Source organism: Cornus florida, unplaced genomic scaffold (genome assembly GCF_030987335.1).
Source record: "Cornus florida cultivar Cherokee Brave unplaced genomic scaffold, ASM3098733v1 CherokeeBrave_3.0.0_Hap2_Chr03, whole genome shotgun sequence".
In the NCBI taxonomy this organism is placed as follows: Eukaryota; Viridiplantae; Streptophyta; class Magnoliopsida; order Cornales; family Cornaceae; genus Cornus; species Cornus florida.
In genome coordinates, this window is record NW_026775573.1 from 57188778 (window position 1) to 57205676 (window position 16899).

Genomic DNA, 16899 nt, shown 5'->3' on the forward strand with positions numbered 1-16899 from the left:
GGAGGAATATGAAATGAAACGGGACGGGTGTCAACTTGTGGTTGCACCGGTTCATTCTCTTCATTGGACATACCCACTTGGTTATCCACAATCTTTCCACTTCTCAAGGTAGTCACCGCATTGACATGCTCTATTGTGTGACCTTCCGATGAGGAATGAGTCTCTACAACACATTGTTGCTTTTGTGGGGCATTCAAAGGCATTTTTCCTTTCTCTCTAGCATTTAAAGTACTAGTTATTTGCCCTACTTGGGTTTCTAGCTTAGCAATGGATTGAGAATGAGAATGAAGTAATTGTGTGTTTGCCTCTAAAGTGCCTAGAGCGGTCAAAACTTTCTCTTCAAAAGCGGGACTTCTAACATTTCCTTAGGAATATGATTGATTGGGAAAATGAGAATTTAAAAATTGGTGTCCTTGTGATTGGTACGATGATCTAAAACATTGGGAACCTTGGCTTTGTAGTGGAGGTGGAATGTACTTTCCTTGAAAACCACCTTGGGAAGGGTTTGAGCCCTCCCCTTGGCTTTTCCAAGAGAAGTTCGGGTGATTCCTCCAACTAGGATTGTAATGATTTCCATAAGGATTGTTCCCTTTATTAGCAAAAACAACATTTGCTTATTCATAATGCTCACTTTGTACATGTCCATGGGGACAATTGGAAGTAGAATGTAAAACACTTGAACTAGTCATACATGTCTCATTAAATGCATGATGAGAATGGTTAGGGAAGGAAGATACTTGATCCGCCGAGTTTTGGTTGATAAAAAATTGATCAAACCTTTGAGATAATGATTTCATCTCAGCGGCAATTTCATTGGAGTGGTCAACTTGATGTAAGCCAACACTCTTCCTACCACTCGAATTTCTACCATTCTTTGAAGATAAAGTATGATGCAAAGAATTTTCACTCATGCTCTCATAAAGACGCCACACATCATCCTCATGCCTATCAATGTAAGAGCCACCCATGGAAGCATCAACCATGCCCTTGTAATTATCCGACAAGCTCTCAAAGAAATATTGAACTAATTGGCATTTAGGCATGTCATGATGTGGACACTTCCTAAGTAATTCATTAAAGTGTTCCCATGCCACACGCAATGTTTCCCTATCCCCATGTGAAAATTCCCTAATTGAAGTTCTCATGGCATTGGTCTTAGAAACCGGATAGTACTTCTTCAAGAACTCTTGTTGCATTTCTGCCCAAGAAGTTATTGAAAAAGGCCTAAGATTGTTAAACCAATATTTTACCTTGTCTTTAAGGGTGAATGGAAAAATTTTAAGCCTTAAGACCTCTTCCGGCATGTTCGTATATTTTACGGTGGAACATACTTCAAGAAACTCATCCAAATGCTTGTAAGGTTCTTCACTTGGAAATCCATGATAGTTAGGAAGCATTTGAATGGTTTGTGGTTTGATTTCATAGTGGTGTGCTCTAAATGGTGGCAATTGAATGCATGTGGGTACATTATATTCATTAGGCACATAGTGATCTCTTAAAGCAAGGGGAGGATTAGTAATTGGAGGTGCAACATGGGCACCTTGATTGCCTTGAATGATGGGAGGTGGTGGAGTATAGATTGGCCTTGGCATTCCCAATGGAACTTGGCCTTGTTATTGTGGTGGATGAACGAATGGCCTTGACATGCCTAATGGTATTTGCATGTTATCATGATGCACATTGGGGTGGAGGATACATTGTTGGTCTATTTGACCAAGGTCATCCACATGGTCCTCATTGTGTCCTTCCATTGATGAAATGGATTGACTAGAACTACCTCTTCCCCCAGGGTTTCGAACAATGGATTCAAGATGAAAATTTAAAGGGACAAGAGTGGGTCTCAATGATCTACGACCATACATGCACAATGCAACACAACAAGCAATAATGATAAACACTTCACCTTCACAACAAGTCAATAATTAACAAACTTCCTCCACATTCAATGTTCCCATACTCCCATGCTTTAACAATATGCAAGAAAAATAAATTGCCTCAATGCGGGTTCACGATTTATCTAATAATTGAAATACAAGCCTCCACGCGGGCTGACGATTTAACTAAGGGTTTGAGTAAGAAAAAGCTCACAAAGGTCCTTTAGCACTTCAACTCCAAATTTTTAGCTTTTAGCTTAGCAATTTTTTATGATTTTAGCCTTTTCCTTGCTTGCTTAGCTCCTTTGCTTGGAATACTCCTTTGCTCACCTTCTTAGCCCAATGCCCCTAGTTAAACAAGAACAAACACAATAAGTAACAAAAATTGAAAACAAAGTAAAGACATGATCAAAAGAGTACTAATTCCTAATTGATTCCACAAATACGACGTTGCCAATCAATCAATCAGTCCCCGGCAACGGCGCCAAAAACTATGGTGTCTTTCCGTGCGTACGCACAAAACAATACACAACATTTTAAGTTTGGAAATTAGTGTCAAGTGGGGACCATAATTTAAATTTATAAACCGCTTAACACCTATACTATGTAGTATGAGCGAGAAAGGATCGTCCCAAGGGATTGAGGTGTCGTACTAGGTTGAGGAATCAAGATTAGGGTTAGTAGGTCGAGTGATCAAAATAGTGGTTGGTTAGTTGAATTACACTAGATGCAAATTAAACTAAAGTAAAGAATAAGGAGAATAAAAGAGGGAGAGAGAGATCTTGGGGTTTAGAGATCACCACTAAGCATATCTTTTCTACATCTTTAATGAATGATTAATGAGGGAAAAAACATGTATTGCAACAAGGTGTGTGTGTGTGGTTGTTCCAACAAGCATAGATGACAAATTAAGCATATATTATCTAAAGAACAAGGTGGATAACACAACATATCAAATTAAGCCATTAATCCTTTCTTTAAGCTTACAATCCAAACACATCACAATGTTAGAGACATATGGTACTTGCTCTCATAAGTACGGAACATCAACAACAAGCATGGATTATCCTCCCATTTAATAACTACACTACAACTAAGCTAATGACATGAAATTAAACTAATTAAACTAAGGGAGAGGTATAATGCATCAATAAATAAGTATGAACCATCAAATAAACCACAAGAACATGCCATTAAGCACTATGCCTTGACAATCTCTAGATCTATAGCATCAATACACATAGACATGCATCAATAACACAAGAAATAGAGACAAACACATGAACATCTATTCTAGCATACATAAACATATGGATAGAATAAAATGATCAATTGGAAGCATTAAACCACATAAATCATTGAATAAACAAGATCTATATATATAAAAGTATCAAGACATGACTCACAATACAAATCCCCTAAAAAATACATAAATCAAGAAGTAGAAAGCATGCTTAAAGCTAACTCTAGCCTCAAGAGGATGTCTAGCCACTCATGGATGATGTCCTCCAACCCTTAAGGGCAAGCTCCATGGAAGAAACCTGCTCCTTGGTTGATGAAGAGTCTCCAATGGTGTCTCTAGCCTCCTCTTCTCCTTTGCTTCCTCACTAAGTATTATCTTCTCTAAGTATGTGTATATATGTTAAAGTGGCTCATATTCCTTATATAGGTAAGGTAAAAAATCACCCCAAATGAGCTGGGCTCGTACACCAATAGTCTTCTAATGATTGGATATGAGACAAATTTTAATGAGCTGGAATTTGGATTTTTCTCGGGATTTGGGAAGTTCAATTGATCGAACTTGTGGTGAGATCGATTGAACATGGCTGAGATCTATAAAATTGAAGTTGGATCGATCCTCAATGGCGGCACCTTTTTGGATAAAAACAAATCTGAGATATTTTGAAGATATTTTTAGGAAAAGGACAAAAGTGGTTAGTAGGGTGGTACAGCTGGATAAGATCTGGCATGTGGATAAGGACAAGAAGGTTCGATCGATCAGAGAATGATGTTGGATCGATTAAACTTTTGGGATCTCTAAAAATGACATCATGGCCTAGATCTATCTTGAAGTGCTGAGATCGATGGAAGTTGGATCGATTGAACTTTTCTTGAGATCGATCGAAGTTGCTGAAATTCCACCCGTTGCTTCCTTTTGCTCTACTTTGCTCCTTTCTTTGATTCATCCCAGAATTGCTTCATTTTTACTCTTATTTGGCTGAATTAGCTTATTTTAGGGATAAGTACCTGAAAATGGAAATAACACGAAATCATTACAAAATGGTAAAATAAGATAGATAAATGTTCTAGAATACCTAAGCTTAAGGGGTTTAAATACGCACTTTTTAGCGCTCATCATGCAGCCTCGAACTTTCAAATTTTCCCTTTAACAGCAGGCTCCAGCAGTAACTGCCTTTGAACAGGGTTTGGGGTTGTAATATATGTATATATATTGATGTACTAGACATCTGGGCTCTTGTGTGAAGATCAGTGAAGAGTGTGAGAATATTTTCCAAGCCTGTGACATTATAAAATACCATTTGTACCCTCAGAACAGAGGTATCACAACAACAACAAAATAGAACCTGTAGTGAGCTGTTTGGTATCTGTATTTAAAGTGAGAGCTAAGAACAGAAATTATACTACATTATTCTGTCACTGTGATCCTCCTCAGAGCATATGTAGAAGGGTGATATAAGTTTGTGAGAACTAAATTCAAGCCTGGAATGGTATCCAATTTCAACTTTACCCCTCAGTTGAGACATTGTGCAGAAATTGTGTTTGGAGACTAAAACTATAATATCATGCCTGGATCTTTGTACTGAATATCTTAGCTTCTGTATAATGATGGTTCAAGGTTCAAAGATCATTATTTAGGCCTGAGAATCTACAAAATTCTATTTATTTCCTTGGTCCTTAATATCACAAGTCTGTTATTTACTAAAAATTGGCTGAAGTACACTATCAGTGTTGGTCCTTACTAAATTCAATATGTCAAGCTTCTGAATTAGTATTTAACCATCTTCGAAGTTCAGAATTTGAAAGTGTTTGCCCCTATGCCCTTTTGACTTTCAATGTCAAAAAGAGGGAGAATTAAAGCTAGAAGAGAGTGTTTGGGGGCTTTGGGGTTTTTGACATTAAAAGGCAAAAGGGAGAGATTGCTTGTTCTATTGGTTTTGCTCTTTTAATGTCAAAAGAACAAGTGGTTTGATGTGCTATTTACTAAGGACTGTTTGGTAACCACAAAGGCACAAAGGACATTTATATCATTCTACACAAGTATATGGTCAGCCTATATTTTTCTAAGATAGTGCATTGTGTATTAGAGCTGATAGGTACAATTCTAAGTACTTAAATGTGGCTGCAAAACAGTATGTGACATGTGGAGTCTTCAAGGGCAGCATTGATAATTCAACACTGTGAACAGCTTGCTGCCACGTGACCTTGTGGTCTTGCAGTGAGAGAGGAGTATGTATATTCATTGGCTAGTGATGAATAGGATCTTATCCACACTAGGGTTTTGGAATTAACACTATAAAGGTGCTGCTATGAGCATTGTGCAGGTCTGCCTCTTTTGAAAAGCCAAAGGGCTGAAAATAAGCTGAAAAATGAAAAACTCTCGAGAAATCATATGAAGACATTTTTGTGAGAGTTTAATCTATCAAGAGAGCCTATTTAATCCTGAAAAGTTTACTAGCAAATGTATACAATTTGAAGATGAAGAATGATGCTGATGGATGCTGAATTCATGACTCAAATTGAAGTATAAGAAGGCTCAAACCTGCTGTGACTATTCTAAAAGCTGAAAACATGCTTGAGCAAATGTATTTTCCTACTTTACAACTGCTCTAAGTGACCTCAAGCTTAAAACATCACGCTGTAAGTATTTGTATCTCAAACCTGCTGCTCTCAGTTTTAAGTTGCTATATTTTCAGGTTTATGAACTATGGATGTGATTATACTTCTGAGAATTAAAATTACAATGTTTGAGCATACTTAATTAGTTGATTGGAGGTTGTCTAAGTCGAGATTGGGACTAAGGAATGACCTACACTAATTTTGGTATGGTGAACAACACAAGGATGAATTTAAACTTGTTTATAAGGCTGGTTTAGGAGTCAACATTACATTATATTGTTGTGGTTGGTGTATTACATTGTTGAGCATGTTTATACAGTTGATTTATATTTGAGAGAACCAAAATCCAGAGGTTGGTAGTGTTAAAATACCAGTTTTGCCCTCATAACATTGCTATAGCAGAAACTATTTTGTGAAGCTTTATTTGGACTGAAATTTGATATTTATTATGCTATAACCTGTGAAGCAATGATGAGAGCAAGAGTAGTATATTGAAATACAACTGAGGGAACTAAATTCAAAAAGGTTCAGCCACGAATTTTCTGTTTTACCCTCTTAAACCTGAAAGCATCAGTTGCAGCAAATACACCTACTGTAAGCACTAATTTTGTTGTATCATAAGCTGCTGTGTTGTGTCCATGTGTGCTTACCTTGTCCTAACTTCAGACCAAGTCTAATTCATCAATGTCAAGCTGTGGAAGCTCTTGGTTGCTGAGAATTTGAATTATATTAAGGCTATGTTTGGTATATGCTGAAGGTTGTGATTTTATCATTTAAAAGGTTGTTGTAAGCTTATTTAATTCTATACCTTGCTTGCTAATTTGTTCCAATCATCTGAGCAAGTCTATTTGGCCTATTGAAGACTGAGGGAGTATTATTGTTACATCTTGCTCCAATCATTGTGAATCTTGTTGAGCCGGGTTGTATGAAGATATCAAGGCTGTGGGTGACAAGTGCAGGTCAGTTCTAAAGCTACAAAGTGAGGTTACTTCTTTACCCTTGGTTTTAGTGTTTATCTCATTGTGCACTTAATGTGATCTACCTTACTGAGTTTATTGAAGAAGACATTTGTGCAAGTGTTGTTTGGCTATACAGAGTAGTGGAAGTCCATTGCAGGCCATTCTTGGAGCTGCATTATGAAGTTACTTCATTACCCTTGATTTTAGTGTTTTTGCCTTGTGGGAGCTATTTTGTTCTACCTTGCTTATCTACTTGTGTATTCCATACAAGCAAGTGTATTTGACTTATTCAAGGCTATGGAAACCTAGTTTCATCATCAAGTGAAGCTGCATTATGAGTTGACATATCTACCCCAATATTGCAGAAAAGTGAAGCTAGGGTTTCTTGTATTTCTTAGGCTGTGTATTCATTCTTATCTTATGTTACTGCTTAAGTATTCTATATTTGGTGTGTTAACACCTTCTTTTATTGTTGATTAGCTCTTGAGAGCTTTTGTGTCTAAGCATAGGGGCTGTGGACTGGGGGAGTGCCTGTGTGCACATTATTTGATCTTGTGTATGTGTAGAGGCTATGAAAGTTAGTGTCCTAGTGAGTACAAGGTGGTTGGAAAGTGGGGCAGCTAATTAAGTAACTACTTGCATGTAGCAAGTGAAGATGGTGAACTAGTGAGTGTGGATTGGTTGTGAAAGCTATTATCAATTCTTGTACAAGGGTGTGTGCAGTGAGTGAGATAACTGAGTGTGTAATAAGGTTTATACTACTAGTGAAGGCATTTATTGGCTGAGGCCAAGAACCAAGGTTTTTCCCTATTGAAAGGGTTTCCTTGTATATTATGTGTTATGTTTCTAATTTGTGTTTGATTGGTTTGTTGACTCAAAAGAAAAAGTTTAAGTAAGGCCAATTCACCCCCCCCCTTTGGTCCAACAGTCATACTTGGGAAATTTTAGATGATGTACCCCTGTTGGTACGGCGTCTGAGCGAGGCTTTTTGGGTGTGGAGGCTCCGTATGCAATACTAACGCGTGTGCAGCGGACAGGGCATACTTCATGAAGAAATCATGTAGCATGGATTCAATGACATACTCCGAGGGAGGGTTTGCAGACGGAACAGCTTGAACCGGGGTGGGCTTTGGGGCTACCTGGGCTTGTGTCGGCGGGTACCACAGTGGTGGCACATGAGTAAATGAACTGCCTGGCTGGTCATGCTCAGGCAGGGCTACCCTAGCAGGAGAAGCAGTTCTGGCTCATGTATTTTCCATAATCAGGGCTTCCAGTCTGTCAAGGCGGTTGTTAAGGTCACAATTGGACTATAACAACTCCTTATGAATGGAAGGGGCTGCTGAGCTCTACGGCATTGTGATGTGTGGTGCACGAACATTAGAAGCACATGATGGCGCCTGGGACTGGAAGGGAGAATCACCACCTCCTCCAATAGAGGGCTCTGAATAATGAGTTAACATATCCTATGATTCCATCTGCTTGTACTAATATCCCCAGCAGAGTCGCCAAAATGTAGGGGTTCTTTTTTAACTAGGTGGTAAACAATAATATAATGGTGATATCAGGAATATAAATATGAAGGAAAATAAAGGAGATGCTCAGTGTAGGAGAAGGAGAAGAAGACCAACTAACAAGATCAAGATGGTGGTAGGGCAAGTATATAATATCTTATAATAGCCTCCTTTCCTGGGGTTGGTTATTCCTTCATAGGACAGTGCTATTTATAGATCTAGATTCCATTAGTTATTATCCAGTGGTCCCTTCCGTGCATGGCTCCTCGCATGCATTACTCCCAATCTGGATTACGTGAGTAATCTTGGTGATTTAGGAGTCTGAAGGGTCTAATCCTTTCCTCGAGCCTTGTCCTATATTGCCATGTCACTTTTCCCTTAATCAAGGGCATTAAATGTTACTTAGCCGTCTGTTGGTCAAGCTTGACATAATATTAATTGTGATTTTAAGGTTTGCTATCATGACATGTATAATTCCATAATTGGGCCTTGCTGAGAGTGAAGACACCTCTTGACTTCTCATCCACCAATCCAAGATCCTCCTAAGTTTCCCAAACATAGATCCCCTATAGCTACGAAGGATTTACCGTCATTTTGTGCTATACGCGATCTTCTAATAGCGAGTCCCTTGGGGCTCCAATCCTTCAAAACGATGTTACCTAGCGCAATGCCAGGGTTTAGAGTGGTCGAAGTTTGATCTTTTAAGGCTTGATGGGTCTGGCTCGATGCCAAGGCTTAGGGTGCTCCAAGATTGGTTCCCCGAGGCTTGATGGGCCTAGAGCGGTGCTAGGGCTTAGGATGCTCGAGGGTTGATTCCTAGAGGCTTAATGGGTCTAGAGCAGTGCCAGGGCTTAGGATGTTTGAGGGTTGATTCCTCAAGGCTTAATGGGCTTGGGGCGATGCTAGGGCTTAGGGTGCTCAAGGATTGGTTCCTTGAGGTTTGATTGGCCTGGAGTGGTGCCAGGGCTTAGGATGCTTGAGGGTTGATTCCTCGAGGCTTAATGGGCCTAGGGCGATGCCAGGGCTTAGGGTGCTCAAAGTTTGATCTTTCGAGGTTTAGTGGGCCTGAAGCGATACCAGTGCTTAAGGTGCTCGAAGTTTAATCTTTTGAGGCTTGGTGGGCCTGGAGCAATGCCAGGGCTTAGGGTGCTCGAAGGTTGGTCCCTCGAGACTTTTGACTTTTCAAATCGCCACGAGGGATTTGGTTGGCGTCGTTCTGACTTGTTAACATGCCAAGTCAGCCTTCAATAAATGACACCCACAATGTGCATAAATTCTTATATATATATATATGTATATATGCATATAAAGGTACACCTATATGTTACCCTCCAACAAGTAGCACTAGTTTTCATGGCACTTTATTGAAAAATTCCACTTGCTAGCTATGATGCACCTGTCATTTTGGTACTTATATTTTGCAAGCTTATGTCATGATATACATAAATATACACACGTGGATGCTCTCACCACTCTCATGACGTCTCACTTGTACAGACTTCTCTATACACACATATCTAATGTGGAAACATATATTCAATGCACATATATATGATACTTGACATTAGCTATCAAGACATTCTTTAGCTACTCAGTGTCTGGAACCAACACCTCAACACCCTTCTCGAAGTGAAGCCTTATAACTCAAGCTCACTCACTACTTCAAGAAGCCTTACAACTCAATTTGTTGCCAAGCTTACTCATGACACTTCAAGTGAACAACATGGACCCCATGTGTTCTACCTAAACCCACATGCTATTATACACCTTGACACATAAAGACATCCATACCTCTAACTTGGTAGCTCGACCTCTGCTCGAGGACTAACAAATGCTTGCTATTACAAGAAATAGTGCTCGTTACTACTGGCCGAGCCCACCTTATTACATGGGTACTGGGGTTTCACAAAATAGATGAGGTGGCTCAAGATGTGTGGGCATATTTTTTATTTTATTTGCTTCTTCTTCCTCGAAGTCAAACTCAGACATACACCTCATACCACACTTGTACCCATGCGCTTGAAGCACCTAAAAATCAGACCCATACCAGCTAACTCGTGCGCGCACACACACACACACTCTCTCTCTCTTTCTTTCTAGCTCCTAGCAACTTCGACTATAAAATACTTAGAAAAATTTCTTATCCGAGGAACACTTCTCGAGACACCTCACCTTTGAGGTTCAAAAAAAAAAAAAAAAAATTCTGAATGCACCTCCACCTCAAATTGCTTCACGTTTCAGTACTAAATGTCTTTTACTTGACTTTTACAAACCATCGAAATCACAATATAAATATTTTCTCGATGTAACTCTATCCACGGTGGTTGCAGTGCTGCATGCCTTTTATTTAGCTCATGCTCACCTTCGATATCGCATTTTAAAATTTTCTTTTTTACCGTAACTCCACTCATCGGCGCGTCTTTCACTCGGCTCGCATCCCCAAATATCTATATATATATATATATATATATATATATATATATATAAATTATTGCACAAATACCCTTTTATAATTTCTACAAGGGGTATTTGTATAGGGGGGACTAGCTATATATATATATATAAATATATATATATATACATTCCTTCACTCGGCTAGCACATTTCATGGGTTTGCCTTCTACTATCAATTCATTCTATTTATTTTAATTACTTTTTAGCCTTCCTGTGGTGTCTGTTGCACACACGCTCAGTCTTTACAACTGCATATTCTAAGCACCACTCTTTCACATGGCACACGTTCCATCAGGCCACTTTATTATTTAATGCTATTGTCCACAATAGCTTGCATGCTTGCTTACTTTGTGACTTTCAATATGTCTAAGTATTAAGTATAACTAAACACATTAGTTTTGTCATGCTCTAAACATTTAAAAAAAAAAAAAAAAAAAAAGCGAAGGAAAGATTACTCTCAAGACATCTCACCTTACTCTCACGACATCTCACATGCGAGGTCTGAAACTTTATACACGAAATAAAAAATCTACTTATCACGTGGACACACTCAAAGTCAGGAAAAATGTCATATCGCCTCGACACAAGAAATACTCTCACTTATGCAATAGTGTCTTATGCTAGTCATTTGGCTCGCACACTTACTCATCTTTAAGCTTTCCCACTTTACTTAAATCACAAAATGTTGGCACCTCACATGGTCATCAAATTTCATCAGTATGTTACGCTTATATTAAAACCTCGAGCCATCTGTCATTGAGTACGAAAACTTTAAGCCATCCTCAAGTACTAAAACCTCAAGCGATCTCTCCTCGAGTACCAAAACCTTGAGCCATCCTCAGGTACTAGAACCTTAACCGATGTAATCCATCCTCGAGTACCAAAACCTTGAGCGATCCATCCTCAAGTACTAAAACCTCAAACGATACAATCCACCCTCGAGTACCAAACCCTTGAACAATCGGTCCTCAAGTACTAAAACCAAGGCTACAAGGCCGGCCTTTTAAACCTTTCTCGAGTTCTCACACTTAGAAAGATTGGATTCTCATCAAAAGTTTTCATTTCAAATGTTTCTTGAGTTACAACACTTAGAAATTTTGCAAAATAAAACATTCCAACCTAGGCTACCAGGCCGACACATCATTTATACACAACTATCCTTCTATCTTCTACTAAGTCTACCCGTAAAGGGGGACTATATAGACCATTGACACTACACATCAAATTAGCCCCTTTGCTCGCACACTTACTTGCAGTTTGCTTATGCTAATACTCACTTGCACTTGTTCTTGCCAGTACTCACTTGCACTCACTTGTGCCATTACTGTATCACACTTAATCGTGCAAATTCTCATTCACATTTAAGCGTGCTAACATAACCTAGCACATGCTTCTTATTTGTTTCGCAGTGTCCAATGTCATCCACTTGGCTTACACAGTTTTACGCACTCTAACTATCGCACTCGCTCTTACAAACACTCACTTGCCCTCTATCGTGCCCGCACATTTCTACTCAAACCCTGGCATCACGCCCAGGTACCAAAAATGTGATACCCCCAGATCTCCGGATGCGGGTTGGCCAGGCCCACGCCCGATTACCTGAGGATATCAAACCAATTAGCAATAATCGAACACAGAATACAATTAAAACCAAAAGAGATAAATAAAATTTGCTGAAATGAAAACTAAAATGACAATCCAATAATTTAAATCTCAGAATAAATATTTCCATTGATAAATAAAACTATTCAGTTACAACTAATCCTCAACGAATACAAATCGTTCTCCAAATTATACAACTCGGTAATCCATTTAGTGGAGCCGTAAAATAACCCACTGAACTCAAATGACTGGAAATAAAACTAAAGCCTAAAACATGAAACAAAATCCTACGGCATCGGTGAAGTGAATGATTGTATCTGCTCAGCATGATCCAGCTTTAAGACTGGAACTAACGAACACCAGTAAAAATAAGAGTGGGTCAGGCCTACATGCAAATTCTTCTCTAACTGCAATCCAAACAGTGACCCGATATGCAGATATATCCTAGATATCTCAACAATAGCTATCTAGTCCATACATATATATATATCCACACTAAGGGATATTCACTGGACTACAGTAGGGGTCTCAACCTGAATAGAAGGCAACATGCGAATACGCACCCAAGAGTGGGCATGAGTACCTAGACCTAACAAGGTACACCTCAAACTACTATAGCCAGCTACGCATCTACTGCATATACGCTCCCTAACCAACGAGTCTGAGACTTAAGCTCATCTCGTGGTACTATAAAATTATATTTAAAATCCATTCATATCCATCCATAGGAAATCCAATAAATCATTCAGCTTATTCAACCGCACAGACTTATATAAGAGATCTAATAAGTCGTTCAGCTTATTCAACCGCATAGACTTAAATATAAGGAGAATTATGTTTTTATAATTCGTACCCTTATTCCAAAATAGGTAGGACTGAGTATTTTGAATCAGTTTGTCCCTAGTATGCCACCGTCCCATACCGGTGTATACAATCCACAAAATTCATATAATTGATAGAACAGGTAAAGATGTTCACCAATTTAAATCCATAAAGTAGGAATTAACGTTTTGAGCTAAACCATACATAGTATGTCACCGTCCCATATCAGTGCATACAATCCTCCATATCCATGTAAATTACAACATATAAATAATAAACAAGTAATTCACAATCCAAAACCAAATATCTATATCATTGCAGAAAAGTGATTAAAGTTTCAGCAATTTAAATCCAAGATTCTAAACCATGTCATTGCAAGAAATGGTTTAATAGTTCAACAACCAGCATCCAGAGCATACATAGATCAGTTTTAATAAATCAACAACTCTATCATGCATTTAAATAAGTTTTATAATCATGTTATGGTCCAAATAATTGCAAAATTAATTTAAGCAATTTAGTTCTTTCCATCCGGTAACAGCGTACTAAGTTCTATAATCGTATTCTGTTTTATCCTTTAACACGGAGCCATACACTATGCCCCAAGTCCAATTTGTTAATTAAAAGACTTCACCATGTATTTAAAACTTAATTTGGAATCATGATATAGCACCTTAAATTGTCAAATTAAAACTAGACAATAAATCTCCTTCCAGCCGTTAACCGTACGCACAGTTGCTAAATAGCACACTGTTAATTCCATTAATACAAAGAGGGTATTTTATGCAATCCAAGACCTTGATTACATCCTAATTTAATTATTGAAACCCCCATTAAAGTCCTAAAACTGTTCAAAAACCCCAAGTGCCCATGCAGTAGCAAGTAGTTCGTAAAAATAATAACAGAATGTATAAATTGATGGGAGCCTGCTCTAATTCTTGAAGAGCAAGCTCTTGTGAGCCTAGAGCCACCTCTTTTAGAGGTAGAGCCTGCTCTAATTCCTCTAGAGCAGGCTCTACTCATGGGGGAGCCGGCTCCTCCCTCCATGGAGCCGGTTATCTCACCTTGTGAGAGCTTCAGTCCATCTTTGCTCCGTTCTGACCTTCTGCTTCTTCTCCGGCCTTTTTCTACCCTTCAGTTGGTTTCTAAAACTGATCCTAAGGGTCTTATTAATACCAAATAGCATCCCAATGGTTTGATAACAATAATTGGAATCAAATACAAAGATTAAATTTGCTACTGAACTAAATATGCTTTAGGAACAAACTGAAACTATTTTGCAACAACAGTTCCATTCCAACCCCTCTATTCCTCTCCACTACTAAACTTAGGAGCCTTATCTAACCCCCGTACATCCCCATGGTTCATTTACAGTAGTTAAAAGCAAGTACAGTAAATAAAATTACAACAGAATTAACATGCCATAAGAAGCAAAACTGAGACATACATGCACGAATTGTAACAAATTTGATTACAACACAAACAGATCATCACTATATCATATAATAAACATGTAAGTTCCAGTTTATGATTTATTTAACCCTAGAGACTACCTAGGTGCACAGAACACAAGCCAGAGGGAAGGAGGAAGAAAAGAACTTGCCTCTCAGTTTTGGTTTGAAACCTTTCAATGTCGTCTTCCTCTTTGACTTTTCGACGATCCTTAGCCACCGTCCAAGCCTCCTACTGCTCTGGTTCTAACCCTCGAATAGTCCTCGACCTTTCTCCTTGGTCTGGCCTATCATCTACGACCAAAAATTCCCAACTGTGCCTCTCAATTTCTCTCAAACCTCTCTGTACAGAACCAACACTTTGTTTCTTCCAAAACCCTAAACCAACGTGATCACTATATTTATAGACGTAAAATACTAAACCCTAATCCTTGTTTTATTAGAGCCAAAGCCTTAACATAAACCTTAGTTGGCCTAGATAGTAATCTAGGTTAAAATATACATCAAACACCTAAAACCCTAGGCAACCGTATGCTTGTATATTTATAGACCATTCCAACTCTTAAGTCTAATTAAAACCCTAGACTGTAATGTAATTGGCCCATAAAAGAAATCCTAATTTATAAACTATGTTACTCCCAAAATCTAAAACTATGTTAAAAAAATGTAAAACATTTAAATTAAACAATATAAACGAATAATTCATTACTCAATTTAAACAATTAACAAGGAATTCAATTATTCAGACAAAACAAAGTAATCAATTAACCAACCCACATAAAGAAAACAATTAATCAATTAAACATAAACACATTATCCACATAATCATATAAAATACTTAAAATAAATTTATAAAATCCCAATTATATCCTTTTTAATTTTAGAGGTATTACAAAAACCCTGGCATCGTGTCTAGGTACCCAAACCCTGGCATGGCACCCAGGTACCCAAAATCCTGGCATCACGCCCAGGTCCTAAAACCCTGGCGTCACGCCCAGGTCCTAAAACCCTAGCATCGTGCCCAAGTACTTAAACCCTGGCATCGCGCCCAGGTACCAAAAACCCTAGCATCATGTCCAGGTACGCAAACCCTAGCATCGCTTCTAGGTACTCAAACCCTGGCATCACGCACAGGTACCCAAATCCTAGCATCACGTCTAGGTACTCAAACCCTGGCATCGCGCCTGTGTACCCAAAATTTGGGCATCGCGCCCAGGTACCCAAACCCTAGCATCGTGTCTGGGTACCTAAACCCTGGCAACGCGCCCAGGTACTCAAACCCTGGCATCGCGCTTAGGTACCCAAAACCCTGGCATCACGCCCAGGTACCCAAAACCCTGGCATCGTGCCCAAATACCCAAAACCCTGGCATCGCTCCCAGGTACCCAAACTCTGGGATTGCGCCCAGGTACCCAAAACCTTAGCATTGCTCCTAGGTACCCAAACTCTGGCATTGCGCCTAGGTACCCAAACCCTGGCGTCGCGCCCAGGTAACTAAACCCTTACATCCCACCCAGGTTATCAAACCCTACATTGTGCATTGTATCTAGGTCACTAAAACCTTGAAGGCCTCACATTCGAGTTAACAAACCTTGGCCTCACGCCCAGTTTATCAAACCCTGGCATCACGCCCAAGTAATCAAACTCGAAGGCTTTGCCCTTAGGTCACCAAGCCCCAGTATTTCACTAGGTCGCTAAACCTCGTATATAACACCACTGTCGAGTCATTTATGCACTTCTACGCTTTTATGAATTCTACAAAGAGCATTCCTGCAGGGGGACAAAATATAGGTGTCCAAAATATGTTAGCCCACACGGCCCACATAGCTTGGTCAAATAGTTAAAGAATTGTGCCACATCATCAACAATAACCATATAGAATGGTCAAATAGTCAATAGACTATGCCACATCAGCAACGATGGTCCACAAATCAAACGGTTAATGGTTAAAGATACGTGCCATTTACCACGTTATCACTATACCTCGAACAGAAGAGCGAAGACTTAAAGATCTAAGTTGGGAGCAGGACTCGGGATTACCTGGGATCCAAGAGGTACTTGGTTTGGTGGTTGAAGTCCAGGGCTCGTCGAGTTGACCCTTGACCTAACTTGTAGAGAGAGAAATATCATTTTGACTCCCGAAATTATCAACCTCATTTTAATATAGCTTTATAATTAATTATTTAAGATATTTCTCTCTTTTAATTATTATGTGACGTCATCCAATGACATCATCCAACCTCTCACCTGGCCTATATAAGGAAGTGTTCCAAGGCCAAGAGGGGTAGAGCAAACAGGGAGGAAAACACCTCCTAGACATTGAGAGCTCTAAGCCTCTCTCTCTCATAGGTTGTCTTCACAACTCTTA